Raw genomic sequence first — 13893 nt, forward strand, 5'->3', positions numbered from 1 at the left:
ATAAGTGGAGTACCTCAGGGCTCAGTCTTAGGACCGCTCTTGTTTGGCATCTACTTCTCTGCAGTATAGACCAACACTAAGGGACTCTGGCTAACAAAGTTCGCAGATGACTGCAAACTGGGAGCCATTATTGAATCCCCAAATTATGTGAATATTCTACAAAAGGGCCTTACAGAAACAGATGCTTGGTGCCAAAGACATGGGTTCAAGATTAATGCCAAGAAATGTATAGTTTTTCCCTTTGGGAAAAAACAGGTACCCATGAATTGCCACATAGGTGACAGTACACTAAACACTGAAAGTGTGAAGAGAGACTTAGGGACACAGTTGGACAGTGGTCTCACCTTCGATAACCACATCGCCACAACAGTCAGGAAATCCTTCTATGTGGCACACCTCATTACTAAGGGCTTTCTGTCCAGAAAAAAGGAGGTCATTGTCCCATTGTACTCATCCCTCATTAGACCCATTATAAAGTACAATGCTCCATTTTGTATGTACCTCACAAGACATCTGCAAAGGCTGCAGAAATACCTCACTAAAAGAATCACAGGCCTAAAGCAGATGCCCTATGCTGACCATCTAAAAAAACTCCAGCTATACTCTGTGGCATATCGTCTACTCAGAGGTGATCTCTATTTAACATACAGGGCCATGTCAAACCCTGAGCTATTGGACATGCTCCACTTAAAGAAATCCCAATCCCTCAGAGCCACATGCTCCAGGGATCTAAACCTTGTCATCACAATGAACAAAACATGCTGGAGGGATAGGTTCCTGACCCAGAGACTCCCCATACTCTGGAATAGACTGCCCATACATGTCAAGCAGAGCACCTCCTTGGCCCTCTCCAAAAGGAACCTTGACTATTGGATGGGAGATAGGAAATTCACCCCAGGGATCACATCAGTTGCCCTGCTAGACAGGGGTCCAGGAAAGTAAATATAGTGGGAAGAAATATCCAGGGAATTGTTATGGCTAGGCTTGTATAGGCCCTAGGACCAATAGCCTAGTACCAACCTATGAACCTATGAACAACAACAACAACAAAAAAAAAAGAAAAAAGTACCCAAACGAGTTTAACCAGGGGGCCAAGCCCCCTGTACTCCTCATACCCCCTGCTACTTAAATATACCAACTCCGACACCACACTACATTGCAGTAAATGGAAATCTCCCCTTACAGAAATTTCCGTTTACATGTTCAATGTTGTGCGCTTTCGCTATTCTCATGTCGACAATATCAGCTTCAATATTTTCGGCTTTTGAGAATATAATATAGACCCCTGGGGCTTTAGTCAAGGTGGAGGGAATTATGAACAGTTTCAAATGCCAGTCACTTTTGGCCCAGAACTTTGAAGTGTCTGCTAGAAAGCTGAAGATGAAGAGGAATTTCATCTTTCAACATGACAATGACCACAACCATACATCCAACTCAACAAAAGAATGGCTTCACCAGAAAAAAAATTAACGTTTTGTAATGGCCCAGCCAGAGCTCAGACCTAAATCCAACTGAAAATCTGTGGGTTGACCTGAAGATGGCTGTGCACAAGAGATGCCCTCGCAGTCTGACAGATTTGCAGCACTTTTGCAAGGAAGAGTGGGCAAATATTGCCAAGTCAAGATGTGCCTTGCTGATAGACTCCTACCCAAGAAGACTAAATGCTGCAATTAAATGAAAAGGTGCTTCAACAAAGTATTAGTTTAAGGCTGTGCACACTTATGCAACCAGCATATTGTACGTTTTTTATTTTTTATACTTTTTCCCCTAACAGATTTGTTTGTTTTTCAAATGAATTGTACAGGTTACAGGTCACATTAAAGGTGGAAAAAGTTTTGAAATGATTTATCGTGGTATAATTTTTTTATATCACTAAACCTGACATTTTAACATGAGTGTGTACACTTTTTATATCCACTGTATGTGTGTGTGTGTGTGTGTGTGTGTGTGTATATAGATCTATATCTATATATATATATATATATATATATATATATATATATATATATATATATATAGTTTACTATCAAAATGTTGAAAGTTAAAATAAAACGTGTACATATTAGCGAAGTGTTTCACCGAAAAGTACACATTTCCGTATGTACCTAATGTCAAAAACAGCTGTGACATTTTCGACAATTAACAGCACTCCCACCCTTCCCTTAACTCCCTACCTAACTAGCCTAAACTCACATTTATGCAGGGGGGCAAGCCCACCTGCACCCCCCCTAACTTAATATTCCAATTCCGAGATCGCACTACAATAAGGAAAGGGATGTATTTCCCTAACCGCACTGTGCCGCGATCCCCTTACATGAGCGAACGTTATAATTGCGAATGCACAGTCCATTCACAATAATAACGGTCGCTTACATAACCTGCCGAACTATGAAGTATTCGAACATATGTTGTTCGAATACTTCATAGCCGTGCAATTGCACAGCGAAATTGTGATAGTAAACCTATATATATATATATATATATATATATATATATATATATATATATATATATATATATATATATATATGGGTCTATGTTCTTTACTCGAAAGTACAGTTCATCGAACCTTACTTCCGCGAAAGTGCATTTTGATGAAAATGCACTTTTACAGACAAATAAAAAAACCTAAACATAAAAAAAAAAAAAACACATTAAACACTGATATGCAGGGGGCAAGCCCCCCTGCACCCCCCACACCCCCCCTACTTTAATATTCTCACTCCGAGATTGCACTACAGTGGGGAAAAGGGAATATTCCCTTATCCCCACTGTACTATGATCTCAACTAGAGTTTCCTTAGTTGTACATCAACAGTGTATGTTGATGTATAACTAACGGTACATGCTAACGGCATGCTTTTTTTCTTTTGTTTTGTTTTCTTTAGCGAGAGTGCATTTTCAACTAAATGCACTTTCACTAAAGTAATTTCAACACAGTATGGTTCAATAAAACAACAAGGACCAATATATATATATATATATATATATATATATATATATATATAAATAAATAAATATATATATATATATATATATATATATATATATATATATATATATATATATATACATATATGTGTGTGTGTGTAATGAATATGTATTTTAACTGACATATGCATTTATGTGCATGCCTTTTCATTGATTGTGTTTTATTTCAGACGTTTGGCCTATGACTGTGATGTACACTACACAACACTTTGTAGTTTAGTATGGATTTGATGTATGCCTGACATCACATTAGGTATTATAGTTGGATACGATCAGGCAGTAGTGTAACATCACCTACATAATAGTTACAACATGTTGACTGTGTAAGTTCTGTCTGAATTTTCATTTATTCATTGTTTATACGTTAATACCTATTTTGTATGCATAGCATTTTGTTTCCGTGTTGAAATTTGACAGAGCATGTGTCCTGTTCCAGCTGGTCAATAAGACAATGATGGTCTGCCAGACTACTACCAGCTGAGTTTGAGTCTGAGGACAGGATGGTGATCATGACATGGATGATGAAAATTATGACAATAAAAGACCGGGACCTGCATATGCCATTGTTTCAGTGGCTCAGTGTAGACAAACGATTTTTCAGGACCAGGTCAGGAACATAGTGACAAATGTGTTCCAGATGCAGATGAGGGACTTGTTGAGTAACGTCTTTCAGGACATTTGAAACTCCTTCCAGGAGATGGCTTGAGAGATCTTCCATGATGTGGTGGTCCTTCAGGAATGTCAGTATTGTCTCTATGACCCAATTATGTAATACTGCCACAATGGTGTTTTCAATATTAAAATTTTTATGGCCTAGACACAATTGTGCACAGATTCTGTAATGCTATTATGCTTTTCCAACCTACAATATATGTATGTGACAGATATGACTGTTGTAGTTAACATAATGAGAGTGGGACACAATTGTTCTGCTCGTGTTTTTCCTGTATATACTTAGAAGGAATGATAGTGACTCGCATTCTTTATTATTCCCATTCTTCTCATCTAGCACAGTGAAGTCAGTCAAGTGTGTTTATTGCATTTTATCCATGTGTATGTATTCCACCCATTTGTGTATTCATTGTTGTTGTTCAACAACATGACACAGCCTAGATTTTGTACCTTGTGTAACATTGTTTGGTCATGCTGTCCCACTGACACAATGACCTTTTATATGTCATGTGCTGGCAATTATTGTGTCATGTTGTTTTGGAATACTGGGACAGGTACATATGAATATGTAGCCTTAAGATACTACATTGACATTCACTGGTCCCTTATTTAATATATGGAAGTGATACTTTGTTTAACATCATTCATGGCTACCTTTTTTGTCTATATCTTGCTTATGGCAAGATCCAGTGTTTTTGAACATAACTTATATTAGGGCATATATACACAGGTTAGCATACATGTCCAAGTGTATATATTAGGGCATGTATACACAGGTTAGCAAACATGTCCAAGTGTATGCATTTGCAGCACATATGCACTGATTTACATGTATGTACATGTGTATGGCCATAATATGCTTGGCATACAAACACCCTTGTAATATCTAACTGGTTGCATGCACTTATTCCATTTTGTTGTGTTTTATTTGTGTGCACAGGACTGTCCTTCGGTCAGTTCTACACATGTACTGTGATATATATATCAGTGACAGTGGTTGTGCCACTTATTGTATTATGTTTGCATGGCAAGTATATATGGGTATGTGAAATTCAAACCTACGTTTGTTGTGTACCCTTGTCATTTTCTGTTTAGCTGTTGCAAATTATTGTGTCATTTGTTTCATTTGTACACAGACTTGCTTATAGCCATCTCCAATGCACTATGCATATGTCAGGCATTGTCCATTTGCTTCAATGTACCTTGCAAGGATTTGCAGTCCATATTGTTTTGTGGACACAAGCAAGTGCACTGTGTCTCCTTAGCTATGGCTGTCCAGCTTTATTCTGTGGCTACTTTATCTTGCTGGCATTTCCTCACTGATGTGGGCCTATGTTGTCTATCTCCCTTCCCCCTTAATAGCTTTGAGCTATAAGTTTCACATGGTATACCTTCATATGTTCGCCTGCCACATCTTCGACACTACTTCCGTGAACTGTGAACCGCAAAATTTGAAAACCGCTAAAACCAAAATGCCGAATGACAAAACCTCACCCCCTTTTTGACCCATGGTAGCATTCGTTTCGGCGGTGGAGTGATCGGGAATGTTGAATGTCGATATTTTTACGATGTTTAGGGAAGTCGGCATAATGAAATTTGGCAAAATGGATCAAGGATATGCCCATTCAGAAGTGTGCCTTTGCACAAATGAAGGTATACCGTTTCACATATAAACGGCATATGTGTATGTGCATGTTTACCATCCTGTAATGAATCATCATTGTAGTGTAGCTGTACTGGTACAATATGAATTTGTGCCACTACAATGGTATCATACACATACAAGGCATATGCACAAAAGGTGGTGGCAATTGAGTAGATTTCATCAGTGTTTATGTTGTACTTCTGTCTGTGCATTTCCAAAACATTTGAATACTTCCTGCCCATGCACAAGCTTGCATTCCTTAACTTTCATTAATCATATATGTATCACAATTTAATTCATATTCCATGTCATTGGTGTGGGGAATGTGGATATGTGTGATGCACCTTAATTCTGTTTGACTTATGTAATGTCATTGCGTGTCACACCTCTATGTTGTATACCTGAACCCCCATATGCATTACCTCTAACATAGAATGTGTTTTTGACACATGGATACCATTTCTCTTGTGTTTGTGAATTACACACTTATTTGTTTATTACAAAACCACATTAATCATTTGCTGCTGTACTGCTGTTTGGCTTTGTGCTTAGTTGCTTTCCCTTCACATTCAGGGCTGGAGGTTCTAGTCTGCTCCTGCATTTCTTTGCATGGATTATATCATTCTTGATTACTTGTACTGCTGACAGCCTAGTAGATGACTGTATTTGATATCTGCTGTTTACTGCAATGATGGCCCTCCCCATTTAGTGTTTTCTGACACACATCTACCGTTGGTCATTCTCATTCTGGTATGACTGTCACATAGTTTGCAACATTTCAGTACTGATATGTGCATCGTCCATGTGTTTTTTTTTTTTTTTTTGCATTGTACCATGGTCTGATATGCATCCCTACCCTGTTTGTCATTTTTCTTCAACTGTGTTGTATAGTGACTGTGTGTACTGTCTGTGGACCTTACCTATCCTTTATGTATATTTCCTATCTTTGTCTGTCATGTTGTATGATATTTGTTACACATTTGTACCTGCTCTTTCACCCACCTCCTCTTTCTTTGTCTTTTTCATTCCTTCTATTAGGCAAAAAACAAAAAAATGGGGTTTATTCCCACCCCACCCCAAAGTAAAAAATATCCATGCCACTCTAACTCTTCCTCTGATCTTCCTATTTTATTATAACTCTTATGTGTCCCTCTTCTTCATCATCACCCCACAAATGCTTTTCTGTCACTCTGTTATTTTCATGGGTGAGTGTATTACTTGTTTTCCCCACACATGCCCCACACCCTTTGTTAACTACTGTTAGCCATGGGGAAGTGGCTGCGATTGCCCTTTGCCTTACTTATTTGTTTACTAAATAGTTTGCAGATTACAGTGGATTCCACAAATTGTGAGGGATATACTTATATATGTCCATCTACGTATTAGGATGATATCTGTAAGTATTTGTGGATATTTGTCACTTTTCAGACATAACAGTTGATGCACAGTTGTCTACATTTAATAATTTCTATGTATTATTGAAAATTTCATTGGGCTTAAATACCTTCCATAAATGTGCATTGATATTACTTTATGAATGAGTTTTCCTTGAATACATATTTGACATGATTGATTGTGGCTGGGTTGATGTTGCTGATTATGTCTACCTTGCTTTGAGGTATTCTCTGTAAACTAGAGCATATTTGAAAATTACTTGGATAGCGACAAAAACTGAATGGAGCTCTGCAGATAGTGCGGAGTTCCATGAACTTTATGGAATCTGGACCAAAATGTACTTTCAGCCATACTGTCACTGTGCCTAACCTTGAACTAGGAACCTAGTAAGTCACAGTATCTTCTAAGATAAGTAAACACAAAGACACCTGAACACAGACATGATGTAATACGTTTTATTGGACTGACATAGGTTCTGCAATTTCTAATGCTCTTGAGCTATAATTCTGAATTATGAGTTGCAAGCCAATAGTCTTTCTTTCCCATATTCACCTCTTGCTCATATAGATATTTGTGCTTCAAAACAGTAATATTTTCCTGCACATAAGATTTGTTTGCCCTTCTTTCTTTCCCGTTGATATACTATTCAGGCTCAGGTTTGATAGGTCGTACCCTAATATACATTTGTGCAACTATACCATTGTCCTTAAACATCCATTCTTTCATTAATTCATTCAATCATTCTCTGATAACTACTTTATCTAGTTCAAAGTCAATAGGAAAACAAAACCTACCCTTACAATGAAAGTACATAATGCAGAGAGAAACCAGTGCAGGATAGCAGTCCATAGCAGAATTTGCACACGCACGCACTCACACACACACACACACACACACACACACACACACACACACACACACACACACACACACACACACACACACACACTCACACACACACGCACACACACACACACACACACACACACACACACACACACACACACACACACACACACACACACACACACACACACGCACACACACACAAACACACAGCAGCATGCATACCTACAAGCAAGTTTGAGGATTGCCAGTTCTCCTATAACATGACACTGGTAAACCTACATGGGAGATACAGAGAGACATACAAATTCTACACTGAAGGCAGCTCGGATGGTGCAACCACTCCACCATTATACCACCCATTAAACAAAATGATGGTGATGTGCCTCCAGTTTTAGCAGTTCTTAGTTTTTTTTTTGTCTGAAAAGTAGGAGTTGGTCTGTCCTTACTCAGGCGGCATTGACCATACAAGGAACACATTTAACTAAACCACTGATTATTTTCCCCATGTCCATACATTATTCCATTACTATAGCTAATAAAGAATGTGTCTTGCTATTTTGTTTATTCATTTCCTCTTGGGAAGACAGAAGAAACTCATTGTCATAGCTTAGATGATCAGTTTCCTCATTGTCTACATTATTTTAGTATTTAAAACATTTACATTATTTTAGCCAAATGTGGGTAAATCTTCAATATACTACACCACAGAGTTGGTTATTGCTATTATACAATGACATTATTTAAGAAAAAATCACTTACTGTTGTTAAAGAATGTATTTGTATAATGGTGCTATGATGTTCTTCCACATTATTTCCTGATGGTGCTGTTTGATGATGCACTGAGCATTCGTATCTGACTTGCGTTTCCAGACTTAAGCAGCACATCACTGGTTTAGCAAACAATGGAGAAAGGATGACCTCCGTTACTATTTTTTTTAAGAAAAAAAAGTGTAACCTCCTGACAGTTTATAGGTATAACAGAGACAGGAAAAATACAAGGAACTTCAGGTATGTTTTAGTTTGTAGAATGTACCTGATTTTTCTTGTATTCTTGTATTTTCTGGTGTCTCGTACATAACACTCAATCTTTTATTTGAATATACGGCGTTGTTTGAAGGAAAGAAAGTCTGAAATTGAAATGCCTGTCATTATTTAGTGACTTTGTTCCTCAGTGATTTATCGGACAAAAAACAAACTTTATGAGGAATGAAGTCATTAAATCATGACACGCATTTCAGTTTCAGAGTTTCTTTCATTCAGAGTAATGTGTGTCTACCACATAATAATAATAGAAAAAAAAAGTTCAGCTGTTCAATGATACTTAAGCATCCGGGCTTTTATCTTTGGTATATTCTCGATTTACTATGGGCACGCTGGTTGAGCGGGTCTATATTTTATCAGCGAAACAGCATTACAGTGAATGCTGTTTCGCCGACACATATTTGCGGAAATCTTAAAAGAGCGAAATCCCAGTCCCAACAAAACACAACATACCACTTAAAACATTACAAAACTAACTACCAAAAGGTTAATTTACAGGAGATTAAATTATACTATGCGACTATTTTACGCATTATTAGTTTATAAAAAAGTCCTTTAATTGTTGGCATTACTTCATTGTTTACTCCTTTGCTGTTAATACATACAGACTGTAGACATTCTATCTCTGCACTTGTACTCTATAATCCAAATATCCATGTTTGGTCTAACTGCTCTGGAAAAAATAAAGCTTTGCACTTAAAAATGGTGCAAGTAAAATCTACACATCAAACCATTTTACGCCCCTTTTAATAACCATCTGATAGACATTTTCTGCATTTTGAAAGCTTGACTGAAAAAAATGTCAATGATAATGAGAAATATGAAAGCAGCCAATATTTGTATCTTATTAGAGTTTGCCAACCTACCACTGGGGGTATCGTTTGTATTTATTACATTCCTGTATTTACATAGATGTAATTGTAAAGGAAGATATGAATGTCAGCTGGGGTGATAACACTGACCCTTTTGCACATGATCACGTTAGACTACATGCTGTTATCCAGCTCACTACTAATTCTCATTTCTTTAAAGCAAATGCCGTGCGCCACTTTGGAGAACATAAAATATCGAATTCACACATGCAGGAATGTGTTTTCACTTAAACTTCATAAGGCAAAAACGTCATCAATAACTACTCCCCTTGTTCATTTAAAGAAGTTTGTAGCATCACATAGCCTTCATTAAAACACATTAATAGTCTTGCATTAATTAATTAAAGATATATTTAATTTATAAACTCAACAGAACATTAAAGGATGTTTTGACTAAAGCAAAAACAAATATTGCATGCATTTATACAAACAAAGCTCTTAACACCTTTATTAATGTTTTAAGCTTCTTTCCTTAAGATAAAAAGGATTGTATCATTTAAGCCTGGGAAGTGTCATCAGACTATAAAATCTACTTTCTTTCCAAGACTTCTGTTTAATTCATATATCCACCACATGGATTCATAAATATTAATTTGAATACTAAGAACTTAAAACATTATTTTCAACTCTCCAAGTCACATATTTTGCTAAAGCACTGTTTTTAATTGTTTCTGTCTGTATCTCTTAGACATGTGTATAGCCTTTCTTTTAGATGGTAGCTTGTTTTGCCAACATGAAATGCACTACAAACATTACATAATACACATGGTGAGAGAAGGAGTACAGTTACATTATTTCCTAGTGACTGCTGATCACCAGAAAGCTTAATAATTGCTTTATAGGCGACAGCTTGGAATCTGTGCTTATATTCTGACCCTGGTGAGAGTAGGAGCAGAGTGCATTGATTCCTGACTCTTTCTGGTTGGAGTCTCTGTGACTTGCACTTTCGCTAAAACCTGCTGGAAAGCACTAGGAAGCCTTAAACTGATGCAAGCACTCAACTCTCCTTGTTAATAAGGAGAAATTAATCTTAGGCACTAAACAGCCTATAATTGCAAAGTACCTTGCCAGGGTAAGGGAAAACAGCTCTTGTACTTTACAAAAAAAAAAAAAAAAGCACCTTACCAGGCATGTGCAAGGGTCAGCTTCCTGTGATTTCTCCTGTCCACCTGGTGAATCTAGGCATAATGGGGCAATGCAGCAATTGCCTCATGTACACAGACAACCCTCTCTTCCTACCACTCAACAGTACAACCTGCGAGAGATGCACTTACATAGCCAAATTGGAACCAAAGCTCTCTCCAGTCAAGATTGTGCTAGACAATCAAGAGGAGAAGGTTAACACCTGCACTACACCTCAAGCAACACATAGCCCTTCAAAACCCTCACCACCAACACCCACACATAGCAACACTTAACCCACATATGCAGAGGCCCTTAACATTAACCTGCCCAAGCAACAAAGACCTCCGAAGCTGAAACGCAAACAAACACCAGTCACAACCAAAGTATCACATAGCTCACAACACCAGTGTGCCACCCAACAACAGCCCCTAAGGCAAGACGATGTACCCAACACTTTAGTCATAGGTGACTCTATAGTCATGCACACTGATGTCCCACTCACCAGGCTGAACAAGGAGAAAATTACAGTCAGCTGCCTGGTGGGTGGCAGGATCCACCACATAATGCATGCACTCAAGTCACTCCACAACAAGTACAAATATAACTCTGTCATTGTCCATGCTGGAGTGAATGACTTGAGACATACCTCCCTGGACTACAGGAAAACAGACATGGAAGAGGTCTCGGATCATGTGGCCCAGGCAGGTATGACCCTAGCCCTGAAGAGCATCCTGCCTTTGCCCAAAATGATACCACAGTATAAGGACAAAATGATTGACTTCAACAATTGGCTAAGCTTCTGGTGTCATTCAAAGGGGATCTAGTATCTGTCTGCCTGGGACGACATAATCAACAACCATGATGCTTTGCCAGAGATGGTCTGCACCTGTCACCCCTGGGATTCAGGTTACTGGCTAAGGCTCTTGCCACTCCTATAGTGCCTTTTTAGGCAAGGCTCAAAGGACAAAACCACCACTGTAATAGGTACAAGTATGCAAAATCTGAAGGTAATGCTACTCAGTGCTAGAAGTCTAAACCTCATAATGCACTCTCTCGAGGCACTCCTAAAAATGGAGAACATCGATATCTGTGCAGTAACTGAGACCTAGTTCAAGGCTCCAGAGAGCACCCCAGCAATACCAGGCTACAACTCTTACCACACTTTTCGCCCACCAAGCCAAGACTGAAACACTAAAGGTAGAGGAGTGTCCATATTCACCAAGGATATTCACACCTCCAAGCTAGTTGCCCAACACAATGCATCTGAAATTCTCCAGGTGCAATTAACACTAGGTAAGACTGCAATCCAAATTGTAGCTTGCTACAGATCCCCCACCATGCCCCAAGATTCTCACTACACCTTTCTAAACATTCTGGAGAATATTAAGATACAACCAAACACCCTAATACTGGGTGATTTCAGCTAACCTGTCATTAACTGTGAAAACTACTCATGTACTAACACCTTTGCCCAACAGTTCTTGAAATTCATAAATGCCAATGCCCTGGATCAACTTATCCATAGTCCCACCAAGGGCTTCAATATCCTGGATGTGGTCATTACCAACATGGGAAATCGATGCTCCATGCCAGTAGTCACCCCTTCATTGGTTAGGGCTGACCATAAGCTTATCACCTTTGACACCCACATCCCAACCCAACCCCCCCAGTAAGGAAACACACGTAAAAAAACTTCTCCAGTGCCAACTTCATGCTACTCAAGTCAAAAGTGACAAACTTCATGACACTCATGCAGACAGGAACTGAAAGTTCGACTGCCGAATCCTACACTAAAGCACTGTATGAGCACATTCACTCGTGCATGAATCATGCCATCCCAAATAGAACCAAGACGCTATCCTCCAAAAAAGGAAGCCAATCTAGTGGTCCCCTGTCATGAACAAACTATACAACAGAAGGAAGAAACTGTTGCAGAAAAGAGTAAAATCCAGGATGCAAAAAACTCCCTTACCAGCCACAGTAAGAAGCTGAGATCCCTCATAAAATCCTCCAAAGCTAGTTACAAAAATAAAATTGCCAAAGATTCCAAAGACAACCACAAGGCATTCTATAGCTATGTGAAGAATCTAAATGGCAATGTTCAGATCTGCTCTGAGCTACAACAGAATGGCATTAAATATACTGACTCAAGGATATTGCCAATATTCTGGCAGATTGATTCAGTGCCAACTTTACCCCCCCTCTCACCCCCTAAAGGGCCCATCTCAATACCAAAAGATTGCCAAATTCCAGTAATCACAGCCACACAGGTAAAAACTGCACTCTCCAAAGCTAAGAATACAGCATCCATGGGACCAGATGACATCCCAAGCTGTGTACTGCATGAACTACAAAATGAACTGGCACCACACCTAAGTGTCATGTTTAATCATAGCCTCATCTCAGGCTTCGTGCCCACTGAGTGGTGCACAGCTACAGTTATTACACTTAACAAGGGGGATCCACCTTGGATCCTGGAAACTACCGTTCCATCAGTCTGATGAGCCTGATCTGCAAGGCCATGGAACGTATTATCATGGAACTTATAAACAAAGACATTGGCAACCTTCAAACACTGGACCCCACCCAGTTTGGGTTCATGAAGGGCCGATTGAGTCTCCTGAACTTGATTGACTTCCTCAAATCAGTCTCCAGAGTCATGGACGAGGGTTAGGTGGTCCACACAGCCTATCTGGACCTCGCCAAGGCCTTCGATACCATCCCCCACTCTGGAATCATAGATAAACTTACTAAGCTGGGCATACATCTCTATGTCACTCAATGGGTTGCCAACTGGCTTACTGACAGAACCCACACTGTAAAAGTAGCGACTCCAAATCCAGCTCCAGACAAGTGACAAGTGGAGTACCTCAGGGTTCAGTCCTGGGACCGCTCTTGTTTGGCAGCTACTTCTCTAAAGTACAGGCCAAAACTAAGGGACTCTGGCTAACAAAGTTCGCAGATGACTGCAAACTGAGAGCCATTATTGAATCCCCAAATGATGTGGATATTCTACAAAAGAGCCTTACAGAAACAGATGCTTGGTGCCAGAGCCATGGGCTCAAGCTCAGTGCCAAGAAGTGTATAGTTATCCCCTTTGGGAAAAAAAAGGTACCCATGAATTACCACATAGGTGGCAATACTCTAAACACTGAAAGTGTGATAAGAGACTTAGGAACACAGATGGACAGTGGTCTCACCTTCGATAACCACATCGCCACAACAGTTAGGAAATCCTTCTATGTGGCACACCTCATCACTAAGGGGTTTTCATCCAGAAAAAAGGAGGTCATTGTCCCACTGT

Source organism: Protopterus annectens, chromosome 5.part0 (assembly GCF_019279795.1).
Source record: "Protopterus annectens isolate FY-2018-M chromosome 5.part0, PAN1.0, whole genome shotgun sequence".
Lineage (NCBI taxonomy): Eukaryota > Metazoa > Chordata > Ceratodontiformes > Protopteridae > Protopterus > Protopterus annectens.